The sequence below is a fragment of the Podarcis raffonei genome, chromosome 11 (assembly GCF_027172205.1).
Source record: "Podarcis raffonei isolate rPodRaf1 chromosome 11, rPodRaf1.pri, whole genome shotgun sequence".
Lineage (NCBI taxonomy): Eukaryota > Metazoa > Chordata > Lepidosauria > Squamata > Lacertidae > Podarcis > Podarcis raffonei.
This window is the reverse complement of record NC_070612.1, coordinates 64,617,380-64,630,191: the sequence shown is the minus strand read 5'-3', so window position 1 is coordinate 64,630,191 and position 12,812 is coordinate 64,617,380. Positions and strand designations below refer to the sequence as shown.

At 44.5% G+C, this 12,812-nt stretch overlaps 1 protein-coding gene across 4 annotated transcripts in view; it reads right to left on the bottom strand.

Moving 5' to 3' along the window:
- LOC128423062 (transient receptor potential cation channel subfamily M member 3) overlaps window positions 1–12,812 on the bottom strand; it is a 365,948-nt gene that overhangs the window by 10,578 nt on the left and 342,558 nt on the right. The window lies entirely within an intron of this gene.

Sequence of the window (12,812 nt, the reverse complement as noted above, 5' to 3'; positions counted from 1 at the left end):
GCTTGAAAACCCTTAAAACCGGGAAGGAAGGGGGCGCATAAGGTGCTTTGTGCTTTCATTTGATTTCCAAATCTTTTTTTTTTCTTGTCCTCCCCTGCAAAATGAAAGAGATGTGTGTAGCTGTGGCTATGTTATTCTGTTTGGCACCAAAGAAAAGAGGGGGGAAGATTTTGATTTATGTTCGAGAAGGAATTTAACAAGGTTTTATTATGCACTCCCCCATCAATCGAGGTTGAATGGACTTTATTTAAAATTATCTTTGGACTGGAGTGTGAGGGAGCAATGCAGAGTAAAAAGAAGAAACTTTTTTTTATTGGGTATAGTGGGTAAAAGACACCGAGACAAGATAAAAAATTGTTCTGCGGCCAGAATTTTGTTAGCCCCAAAATGGAAACATCATGAAGTACCATCAAAAGAAGAGTGGCAGATGAAATTGATGGACTTTGCAGAACTAGCAAAACTGACAGGAAGAATCCGGAACCAGTGAGATCAAGCATTCCTAAAAGACTGGAATAAATTTATATTATATTTGAGAGACATCTGTAAGCAATTAACATCACTAGCAGGGTTATCAGAAGGTTTGTAAGATGAAATTACTACCTATTCAGAATGAGTACCGGTAATTTAATATTTTAAGTAATGATATAACAAGAATAGGAAAAGTAGTGAAATGCAAAGATGCAAAATTTAATTTTGTAAACCATTAGGAGCGAGGGAGGGAAGTCATTAGGCTCAGGTGAGCCAAAAAGATATAATAAGATAATATCATGTTACGCAATGTAATTATATGTAAAACCAATAAAAATTATTATAGGGAAATAAAGCGCAATGCAGAGTAAGAAGATGAGTGGCTGCTAATTAAATCTGGCAAGAGGCTATATTTGAGAGAAGACTTTGTCTTTAGCTGTGTGCCGAGGAAGAACCCCAGAGTGGAATTTCAATGGAAGAGACTGGGCATGTTATCTGGGAGTTATTTATAGCTGCAGCCTGTACACAAGTTGGTGAACAGTGGAAGGAATATGGAGTGTGAACTGACCTTGTTTACTGCAGTGAACTGAACTAAGGAATATAGCAACTAACTCTCCCAACACACCAGGTCCGAGAACAACGTTTATGAAAGACTAAACCCGTCAAATGGATTTTATATTTATGAGCAACAACAGAGGTGCTGTATGTAAGGAAAGAATAATGGTCAGCTGTGAGAATGGACTAACATCAAGAGAAGGATTAAGTGGATATTAAAGAACAGATGAAGTGCCTACAAGAGGAAGTGGTGGACATATGTTTGCAACAGGAGTGGGAAACCTGGTTTTTTTAAAAAAAGAAATTGTATTAAATTAAAGTAATTTGGTTTAATCTCTAATAATTTGGAAAACCAATAAAAATAAGATATATAAAAAGGAAAAGTAAGAAACACAGAAGCATCATAGAAATTTTATTGACATGTTATTTTCATTCTGGTCTGCAGATAGTATCCCTAGAAATGATGGTGGAGGGAAGATGAATATGATCATTACTTTGGGTGGCAATGACACAACTCCTTATAGGCTGTCAGTAGAACAGCAGTTACAACAGTCCATCACAGACGAAAAATGACAGGATCATAATATGGTATGTCTAAGTTATTTAGACCAATCTACTTCAGGCAGGTTCCTCTGTATAACCAGCCCTCCTCCAGATTAGTTTGGCCAAAAAGCCTCAATATAGCACAGCCAAGTGAAGAGACCAAGGCCTAAGAAGCTTGTGAGATGAGAAATACATCTAGCAGAATCGACTCCAGTTCCCCTGTTTAATCTGTACCTTCTGTTGGACCTGAATACGTAAGAGGAATTCTGGCAGTTGCAGTTTGCCATATGGTTTTACTCAACATTTTTAAAGCTACTTCTGGTGTTCCTGGATTTCTCTATAAGACACTTTGTTCCCAGAGGTCACTAGGCCAACCCCTCACCTAACCTCCCAAGTCCAGGTGTAATGGTCCTCACAAAACCTTCTTTTATCATAGAATCATAGAATCATAGAGTTGGAAGAGACCACAAGGGCCATCGAGTCCAACCCCCTGCCAAGCAGGAAACACCATCAGAGCACTCCTGACATATGGTTGTCAAGCCTCTGCTTAAAGACCTCCAAAGAAGGAGACTCCACCACACTCCTTGGCAGCAAATTCCACTGTCAAACAGCTCTTACTGTCAGGAAGTTCTTCCTAATGTTTAGGTGGAATCTTCTTTCTTGTAGTTTGGATCCATTGCTCCGTGTCCGCTTCTCTGGAGCAGCAGAAAACAACCTTTCTCCCTCCTCTATGTGACATCCTTTTCTATATTTGAGCATGGCTATCATATCACCCCTTAACCTCCTCTTCTCCAGGCTAAACATGCCCAGCTCCCTTAGCCGTTCCTCATAAGGCATCGTTTCCAGGCCTTTGACCATTTTGGTTGCCCTCCTCTGGACACGTTCCAGTTTGTCAGTGTCCTTCTTGAACTGTGGTGCCCAGAACTGGACACAGTACTCCAGGTGAGGTCTGGCCAGAGCAGAATACAGTGGCACTATTACTTCCCTTGATCTAGATGCTATACTCCTATTGATGCAGCCCAGAATTGCATTGTCAAGTTTGTGGTCAACCAAGACTCCTAGATCCTTTTCACATGTAGTGCTCTCAAGCCAGGTGTCACCCATCTTGTATTTGTGCCTCTCATTTTTTTTGCCCAAGTGCAATACTTTACATTTCTCCCTGTTAAAATTCATCTTGTTTGTTTTGGCCCAGTTCTCTAATCTGTCAAGGTCGTTTTGAAGTGTGATCCTGTCCTCTGGGGTGTTAGCCATCCCTCCAGGTTTGGTGTCATCTGCAAATTTGATCAGGATGCCCTTGAGTCCATCATCCAAGTCGTTGATAAAGATGTTGAATAAGACCGGGCCCAAGACAGAACCCTGTGGCACCCCACTAGTCACTCTTCTCCAGGATGAAGAGTAACCATTGATGAGCACCCTTTGGGTTCGGTCAGTCAGCCAGTTACAAATCTACTGAGTGGTAGCATAGTCAAGATCGCATTTTACCAGCTTCTTTACAAGAATATCATGGGGCACCTTGTCAAATGCCTTGATGAAATCAAGGTAGGCTACATCCACTGCATTCCCTTCCTCTACCAGGCTTGTAATTCTGTCAAAAAACGAGATCAGGTTAGTCTGACATGACTTATTTTTCAGAAATCCATGCTGACTATTGGTGATCACAGCATTCCTTTCTAGGTGCTCACAGACTGTTTGCTTAATGATCTGCTCCAGAATCTTCCCTGGTATTGATGTCAGACTGACTGGGCGGTAATTATTTGGGTCCTCTCTTTTCCCCTTTTTGAAAATAGGGACAACATTTGCCCTCCTCCAGTCTGCCGGGACTTCTCCTGTTTTCCAGGAATTCTCAAAGATGACTGCCAGTGGTTCTGAAATCACATCTGCCAGTTCTTTTAATACTCTTGGATGCAGTTCATCTGGCCCTGGAGACTTGAATACATCTAGACTAGCCAAGTATTCTTGTACTATCTCCTTAGTTATTCTGGGCTGTGTTTCCTCTGCTGAATCATTTGCTCCAAATTCTTCAGGTCGGGCATTGTTTTCTTTATCGGAGAAGACTGAGGCAAAGAAGGCATTGAGGAGTTCAGCCCTTTCTGTGTCCCCTGTTTGCATTTCACCATCTTCTCCTCTGTTACGGCATCTCAGAGACTAGGAAGACTCTCAGAGGCCAAGGACACATTCCACACAGCAAAAACACCTGGGGAAGGTGTCCTGGAGAGGAAGCAGGCCCCGCAGATAGTCCCAAGGGCTGGACAGTGGTGCCTGGAGGGCTGTATTTGCCTGGCCTGATTTTGCCCACACACTTCAGCAAAACAGTGTTGGTCGCTGCCACTTGCTGAGAGGGGAAAGACACGGAAAGCTCAGGGCAGTGATGGTGCGGCAGCTGGAGGGTCAGATTGGCTCCCCAGCTGCTCCTGCCACTCAGCTTCCTGCACCTCCCCCCGCCCCCGGTAAGTGGCACCGGGAAGCTAGATGCGCCACACTGCTCAGCTGGCACCAGCCGGCACAAGGCACATGGGGAGAGATCTACTGAGCTTATAACCCACTGCAAGTGGAAAGTTAAAATACTAGATATATATTGATCAAGGGAACATAGCATTCAGAACAAATACAGATGAGTAAATAAGAGCTCTGATACCCTGCTTCACCAACTCTCCTTTCCAGAGCTATCCTAAATGTTTAAACTGTGCTTTCATTCTCTCCCTCACCTTCTCCCTCAACTCTCTGTCTCTCAACTCCTCTTCAACTGTCATTCCCAACAGACACCTTCCACCTGTCACTCACTATGACTCCACCCAGCATTCAATCACAGTCTCCTGCTGTCAACTCACTCTTCTATTGTTTTTCATCACCTCCAAGCCCAGCTGGAGGAAGCTGCTTGGTGCACATATGGGATTACAAGGGCACATTATTTATTTCACACATAAACATTATACAGTGGTACCTCGGGTTACATACGCTTCAGGTTACAGACTCCACTAACCCAGAAATAGTACCTCGGGTTAAGAACTTTGCTTCAGGATAAGAACAGAAATCGTGCAGCAGTGGCATGGCGGCAGCGGGAGGCCCCATTAGCTTAAGTGGTGCTTCAGGTTAAGAACAGTTTCAGGTTAAGAACAGACCTCCAGAACGAATTAAGTACTTAACATGAGGTACCACTGTATATCTCTTGATTGTCAAAATATCTCAAAGCGGTGGGAGCGGGGAAGACAGCTTCACTGCATCTTAATAAGCCAGAGAGCAAGGTGTCAAAGAGGAGACCAGGGCAAGGCCCATGTGCTGAGAGCCCTAGAACACCAGGAGTGGTTTGGCAGTGCTGCGGAGCGGCCATCCCACGCAAGGGGTGCTGCAGCACACATGGGCAGCGTGAGGGCAGAGCAAGGGGACAGTGAGCTCCTGGGGCTGTAGAGATAGATCAGGAGTGCTGAATGGTGCCCACACACCCTGCCCGCTCTGCCCCTGCCCTGCCAGGAGGGTGGCTCTGTCATACCATTCCACTGCCCCAGTTGCTCCTTTAGAGCTTCAAATGGCTGTTATATATCAGGATGATAGCTTTTAAAACTTGCTTTAGAAAAGGTTAATGAAAAGTTGTTTGCTGCTTTTGCCGCATGAATACAATTTAGTCTGAAGTATGCGTCTCTGTGGCTGCTAACCAGAAAGTTGGTGGTCCAAGCCCACCCAGGACAGCCGTGGGCAGGATTCCTACATTGCAGAAAGTTGGGCTAGATGACCTGGGGGTTCCTTCCAATGCAACCCTTCTGTGATTTTACATTGGGGCTCTCGGAAGCAGGTTGTTCACACCCGGCATTCTTAGTTTTTCTGAAGCTTGTTTCAAGCAAACTTGGACAATGGCTTATCAGGATTTCAAAATTAGACTTGAAAATAAGTATTCCACATGTGACCTGACATCAGTACATAGAGTTACAATTACAGCTTGGTCAGGTGCACTGGCAGACCTTGGCATCTCAAATTTCAATGGCGCCCCATGCAATGCCAAAATCTGGAAGGGGTGGGGAGGCTGTGGAGAGGACGGTGCCTTAGCCCTGCCCCACTGCACAGGCACTCATGGGAGGCTCTGAATTTATAGAACTTTGGAGTCATAATTCTTATAATCCGTGATTGAGGGAGCGGTCCCATGCGCCCCCGGCCCTTCAGCCCCCCCAGATGGTGCCCCGAACACAAAGAAGTCAACAAAGTACTGTGAATGAATCCAAAGCTTCATTGATGCATATTAAAAGTCTAAGAAGAATTCTATATCAAAAGCCTGTCATGAAAATGGATGACCGAGAGAAGTGCAAACTTTGGATATGTTCAGTCTTTCTCCCCGCCCTCCGTTTAACCTTCACTTGAATTGACTGTTAGTCAAGGAAGATTTCTCTGGGATCCTTTTGAATAGGTAGCCTCTTACAGAAAATTAAAAATTGAATTAATTCTGTTGAACAAAGTTCACCAGCATGGAAATAATTTTTCAGTCCAGAGCAATTAATAAGTAAGGCTGTGTGCACACCATACATTTAAAGAACATTCTCCTTCCCCCAAGAATTCTGGGAACTGTAGTTTGTTAAGGGTGCTGGGAATTATAGCTCTCTGAAGGGTAAACTACAGTTCCCATGATCTTTTTTTGGGGGGAGAAATGTGCTTTATGTCCCTTTAATGTATAGCGTATAGACAGCCAGATAGGCCTCTCATTTTCAGATTTTAATAGCTATCCTGGCTCTTTTCTTTTCATTCCTTTAGCAGGCCTTAACTTTGTGTTTGAGAAGGGACCCCAAGGATCATCCACTCCAACCCCCTGCAATGCAGGAATCTCAACTAAAGCCTCCAGGACAGATGCCCATCCAACCTCTGCTTAAAAACCTCCAAGGAAGGAGAGACCACAATGTCCCGGGGTGTTATGTACTGAAGTTCTCACCCTGGGCCACCAGGGGATACTGTAGATAGTTTTCACTCAGGTCCGCATATGCAAATAAGGAATTGGAACTGACGTTCAGTGATTGGATATGTACAGAAAGTTGTTACTGTTGCTTTGTAGTTGAGCTCTATATGGTAAGCAGGCTGGCTGAACCCTTCAGCCCAGTTCTGTTCTGGCCTGTGAATAAACAAGAGCTGTTTGAAGAATTGCTGTGTCTGATATGTTCACCCACAATTTAACACCGAGGGAGACCGTTCCCCTGTCAAACAGCTCTTCCTGATGTTTAGTCACAATCTGCTTTCTTATAACTTGAAGCCATTGGCTTGAATCCTACTCTTCAGAGCAGGAGAAAACAAGCTTGCTCCCTCTTCCATGGGTCAGATACTTGAAGATGGCTATCCTATCTCCTCTCCTTTTCCAGGCTAAACATACTCAGCTCCATCAAGCACTCCTCATAAGCCTTCGTTTCCAGACCCTTGATCATCTCGGTTGCCCTCCTCTGCACACGTTACAGCTTGTCAATATCCTAATTGCAGCGCCCAGAATTAGACACAGTATTCTAGGTGTGCTCTGACCAAGGCAGAATAGAGTGGGACTATGAGCTCCCTTGATCTGGACACTAGACTTCTGTTGATGCAGCCTAGAATAGCATTAGCTTTTTTTTGCTGCTGCATTACCCTGTTGACTCATGTTAAGCTTGAGGTCCACCAAGACCCCTAGATCCTTTTCACATGTACTGCTAGTGAGCCAGGTGTTCCCCATCTTATATTTGTGCATCTGGTTCTACTTGCCTAAGTACAAAACCTTCCATTTGTCCCTATTGTAATTCATTTTGTTAGCTTGCGCCCAGTTCTCCAACCTGTTAAGGTCATTTTAAGTTCTGATTCTGTCTTCTGCAGCATTAGCTCCCACTCCCAAGCACTGGCAGAGGAAGGGGGTGCGGGGTGTGTGGCCACTCCAGGTGCCATCCTGGGGGGGGGGGCTGACATTGCCATGCACCCACCCACACTCGCTGCGCCCCCTGGGCGCTTGCCGTGGCCGGCGAGAGGCTAGCAGCGCCCCTCCCCTGATGCTCACCGCGTGGGCAGCGGGAGGCTAGCGGTGTCCCCCTGATGCTCACCGTGCAGGCGGTGGGCGGTTATGGACGCTCGCTGGGCATGCAGCTAGCCCTGCCCCCGTGAGCTGGCCAGCGCCACTCCTGCGCCACTCTGGGTGCCCGAGCAGGTAGCTTCACCTCTGTGCCCAAGTTTGGTGTCATCTGCACATTTGATGAGCATCCCCTCAATTCCTTCATCCAAATCATTTATATAGAGGTTGAACAACAACGGGCCCAGGACAGAACCCTGTGGCACCCCACTTGTCACTTTTTTCCAGGATGATGAGGAACCATTATAGAGCACTCTTTGAGTTTAATCAGTCAACCAGCTACAAATCCACCTAACAGTTACCTCATTCAACCCACATTTAACCAGATTCCTTGTAAGAATAGTATGGGAGTCTTTGTTTTACGGAAGGGGTCACATTGGTGGGCCACATTCTGTCAGGTGTCATCTGTTGGGGGACACAGGCTGGCAGTGTGTGGACCCAGAGACTGTGATGGGCAAAGCAAAGACAAAAGTGTTTTGGTTTAACTAGTCTGGAATAACAGCCATGCTGCTCCCATTTCCATCATGACTATTTCAGAAGAGAATTGAGAGAGAGAGGGAGGAATGAGAGGAATGAAAGGCCTCAGAGTTCATCAAAACTTGCTTGCCATGATCACCTGCATGGTATAAATCAGTGAAGTTTCTGTTTAGGAAGACATCCTATGCATTTTTGCATTTCTGAATTTTATCCCATGCTCTGGACTTGGTACGCATGTAAATTTGCAGCCCACAGATAAAATGCTAGTTGGATAAAAAATTATGAAAGTGAGGGAACAGTGGAACACTGGAAAACTGTTTCTGCTTGGTTCTGCTCACAGCGGCATATTTCCAGACCTTGTCTACATTATCTCCCGTGTTTATCATCTTTTTGTGATGCTAATTTTTCTTGGCCTCCTCCATGTTCTTTGTGTAGCTTCCTATCAGATCCTCTGTCTCTGGTCACTGGAGAGCCAAGAGAGTGTGGCTGCTTCAGGCCACAGCATCCAAACTCCGGCGGGTGCAGAATGCCGCAGTGAGGCTCCTTTGGGGTCCTTGCCGCGGGATCACATTCATCCAGTGCTTTACCAACTGCACTGGCTCCCGGTGGAGTACAGGGTCAGGTTTAAGGTGCTGGTTTTGACCTTTAAAGCCCTATGCGGCCTAGGACCCACGTACCTATGGGACCACCTCTCCTGGTATGACCCACAGAGGACCTTAAGGTCCACAAATGACAACATTTTGGAGGTCCCAAGTCGCAAGGTGGTTAGATTGCGCTCAACTAGGGCCACGGCCTTTTCAGTAGTGGCCCCAACTTGGTGGAACACTCTGTCACAAGAGACTAGGGCCCTGTGGGACGACATCTTTCCACAGGGCCTGCTAGACAGAGCTGTTCAGCCTGACCTTTGGTTTGGACTCAGTCTGACCCTTATGTTTCCCTCCCCTTATGGTTTTGATCTATGGGCTATTATTAAAAGGAGGCTGCATTTTAAATTGCATTGTAACCTGTAAAAAACCTGTAAAAAAATTGGGTCTCCCCTCCACATTATGATTTTACTGTAATTTTACTGGTGTTAGCTGCCCTTGGCCTGGCTCTGGCCAGGGAGGGCGGGGCATAAATAAAAAATTATTATTATTATTATTATTATTATTATTATTATTATTATTATTATTATTTCTCCAATATGATTACAACAGCCATGACACAGAACTTGTTTTTTTAAAAAAGATGTGTTTTGCATGTGGGTTTTGAAATTTGCTCATTTGTAAATCATTGCTCTAAAATCCATTTCTCATTTGACTCAGTCCATGTGTGAGAGAAGGACGTTGCCTCCTGTTTAGCAGCATAAACACATTCTAGGGGAAATGATTAGAGGTTTAGCAAGAGGGCCAGGGAAATTCAGTGGGCCTCAAATAATAATAAAAATGACTCCTGTGTCAAATAATTATGAATGCACCTTCTCAACAAATACATTTCATTCCCAATCCTAACTGCACAGTCTACAATATCCATGCACATTCCATTTCTTCCCCATTCAAAAAGAATTCAGGCATTTATTTATGGACACTTCACCACCACAAAAACCACAGAGAACATGCAGCCAGTTTGTAAATCACTATGCATTGCTTCACAGAGGTTAAGACGAACATGGGGCACATCTGTGGCATGGAGAGGCTGCCAGCTGATGCCTCCATGCGCTAACCTGGCCAGCCTGCAGTCATGCTTCACAGAACAATGCAAAGTAACAAAATAAAAAAACCCAAACAAAACTATACAAACAAAACAGATGTAGTATTTGTATATTTCTCAAATTCAGTTAAATTTTTATATAGTACAGGCCTAAGAAACGTGGATTTCTCAATGAACCCAGAATTTATGGCTAGCAAAGAAGTGATAGAAAATGCAAGAAAGAAAGAGAAACCAAAATATTGTAATGTCTGATGGCTCTAAAGAGCGTGTTGAGCTTGTAGGCTGGTGCTTGGCTGACATTTGAGAAAGTACAAACACTCCAGTGTAAAGAGTCAACTGTGGCTGATTTAGCTTAGGCCAGAGTGGAGAATATACATTTCCAAATAGTGCAAAAGCAAACATTTCAAAGAAATAACATGTAACATTGTGTGGTTTAACCAGCCATGGGTTGTTCTTCTGCATGTGCTACATGTTTTAGAGACAATATTGCATTGTCATAGATGAGAAATCACAGAATGTTTGACAGCAGACTGCAGTGCTAGACTTACGTCCCTGCATAAGAACAGCTGAAGGAGCTCAGGAGGAGGTTCGCGTAAGGGATCATATTCTCCAGCCCAGATTTCTTCTCTCTCAGGCAGATCCAGACTTTTACCTGGCTAAAATTACTCTCTGAATGTGGTAGACATTTCCTCTTTGTCTTTCACTTTTAAAGTCTGTTTTGTGCAGAAATCAATCTCAGTAACATAAACACTCGATCATAGGAGCCAACTCCAGCGGGCCGTGTGTGTGTGTGTGTGTGTGTGTGTGTATATATATATATATATATATATATATATATATATATATATATATATAGTTGTGGGGGCCAGGCACCCACAAAGCAAAGCTGGAGAGAGGCAGCCAGCCAGCCAGCCTCTGCAGTGCTGCCTCCGAGAGAGAAGCAGTCCAGCTCCACCCTCTGCAGTCAGAGAGGGAGGCACCCTTTTCCGGGTGGGGGGTGGTCTCTCTGCCTCCGAGTCTGAGCCCCTCCCTACGGAAAAGGGTGCCTTGCTGGCTGTGGAGAGGAAGAGGAGCCACCACTGGCCACCATCAATGTCTCGTGCACATGCCTGCACATAGTGCATGTGATGTCATAGGCGTGATGCGCAACGTCCACTGCGTTTTTGGAGGAGCCCACATGACAATGACGGGCACCTGCAATAGCGAGAGCGAGATGGCATCCCTGCACTGGATGCTCATAGAGATTTAACAGATCCTTTCAAATGTTTGATTAACACAAGAGCTGGCAAACTCTGTTTTCCCTTTCTGAATGCATAAGTTTAAGACAGCACAGGGGCTCAATAATCCTCAGTATTTCTATTTTATTTATTTCAAAACTATTATAAAGTTCTCCAAGGTAAGTATGTTGCAAGCTGTTTCACAACCTGACTAGAGTTAGTAAGAGGCATCTGATGTGGTTATCACCTTAGGAGCTCAAATAATGAGTAACAGCAGTTACTTAAGAGTTCAAATAATCAGTATCAACAGTAAAACAGATTTATCTGAATCTCTATGTAGGGCTTTAGCACTTCCCATCCTGTTAAAAGACATTTACAGCCACAGTCAGCTTTTGTCTTGCCCCTTCTCCATTTACATGGTTCTAAACTACAATCAGCACACCACTTTAGAAAAAAGCACACACCCCAGGCAAATTTCTGCAGAATGTGTTGCACTATGCCACATCCTTAGTACAACATCAATAAATGGCCACTTATAGAGGAGCAGATGTTTGTTGAAGGAAACCCCAAACTTTGTGACTCTCCCTATCCCCACTCTTCCCTTATACTCACAAAAGGAAGATTCTTGCAATATATGAAAAAGATGGAAAGACAAACTCAAGAAGAAAATTGCATGGATGCCATCCCTATTTTTGTTTGCTTGCATGCGATGCTATCTTTGAGAACAAAAGAGGAAGGATAATTTGAAAGAGGAAATCCCTTTTCTAAAGATAGTTTAGATATTTAAAATCATTAGGATGAAAAGAGCATAATGGTTTTCTAGCAAAAATTCCCATTATGCAGATATATTGTGAAGCAGGAGGTTAGGATGAATGCCAGAGCTGATGACTACACTTTATCCAGACGTGAACAACTGGAGAAACCAACCTGCCTCTTGCTACAATCCATGTTCTTGAATTCTGCAGGAACCCATGAGCTGCGCTGCAGAAGCCCAGGCTCACCTCAGGGATGCCCTTGAGGTCACAGGGGATCTATTAGTACAGATGGAATCATTTGGACCCACCACTGGAACAAGGCCTCATTATGAAATGCCACCCACATGTACATTCAAGTGGCGGGAAGGTAAATGCTGTTTCCCTGCGCTCTGGTTTCTGTAACGATGTCCTGTTGTGCCAGAAGCGATTTAGTCATGCTAGCCACATGACCCAGAAAGCTGTCTGTGGACAAACGCCAGCTCCCTTGGCCTGAAAGAGAGATGAGCGCCACAACCCCATAGTTACCTTTGACTGGATCTAATTGTCCAGGGGTCCTTAACCTTTTTTTTTAACATTCAAGTAGAAAAGGTGTGCAAATTTTCTCCAGCATGCCTGTGCTAAGCGTAGTCTTGTTCTTGCATTCCAATGGCTGCACAATCTCAGGCTAGCCTGGTCTGCCCTTGCATGTTGCCCCGGGTGGCACCAGGAGGATTAATTAAAACAGAACTCTGCGTTTTCAGATGGCCAGACAAATGAATTCTTAGGACAACAGAAATGTATGGAAACATTTAGATTGGAAACACATTAATAACATTTAACCTGCGCATAGTGCTTTCCAGAGTTCAAAGTTCTTCCCATTCATTATCTAGTTGTAATCCTTACAGCCACCATAGAATGTAAGTAATGCAGCTGGATTCAACTCAATAGTTGTATTAGTGAGAGACAGCACAATGAGTCACGTCACCACAACCAGACTTTCCCATCTGTCTTCACCAAATCAGCTCTAGGGCTTCCAGAGAACTCCCAGAACATTGCGGGGGGGGGGGGGAGCAT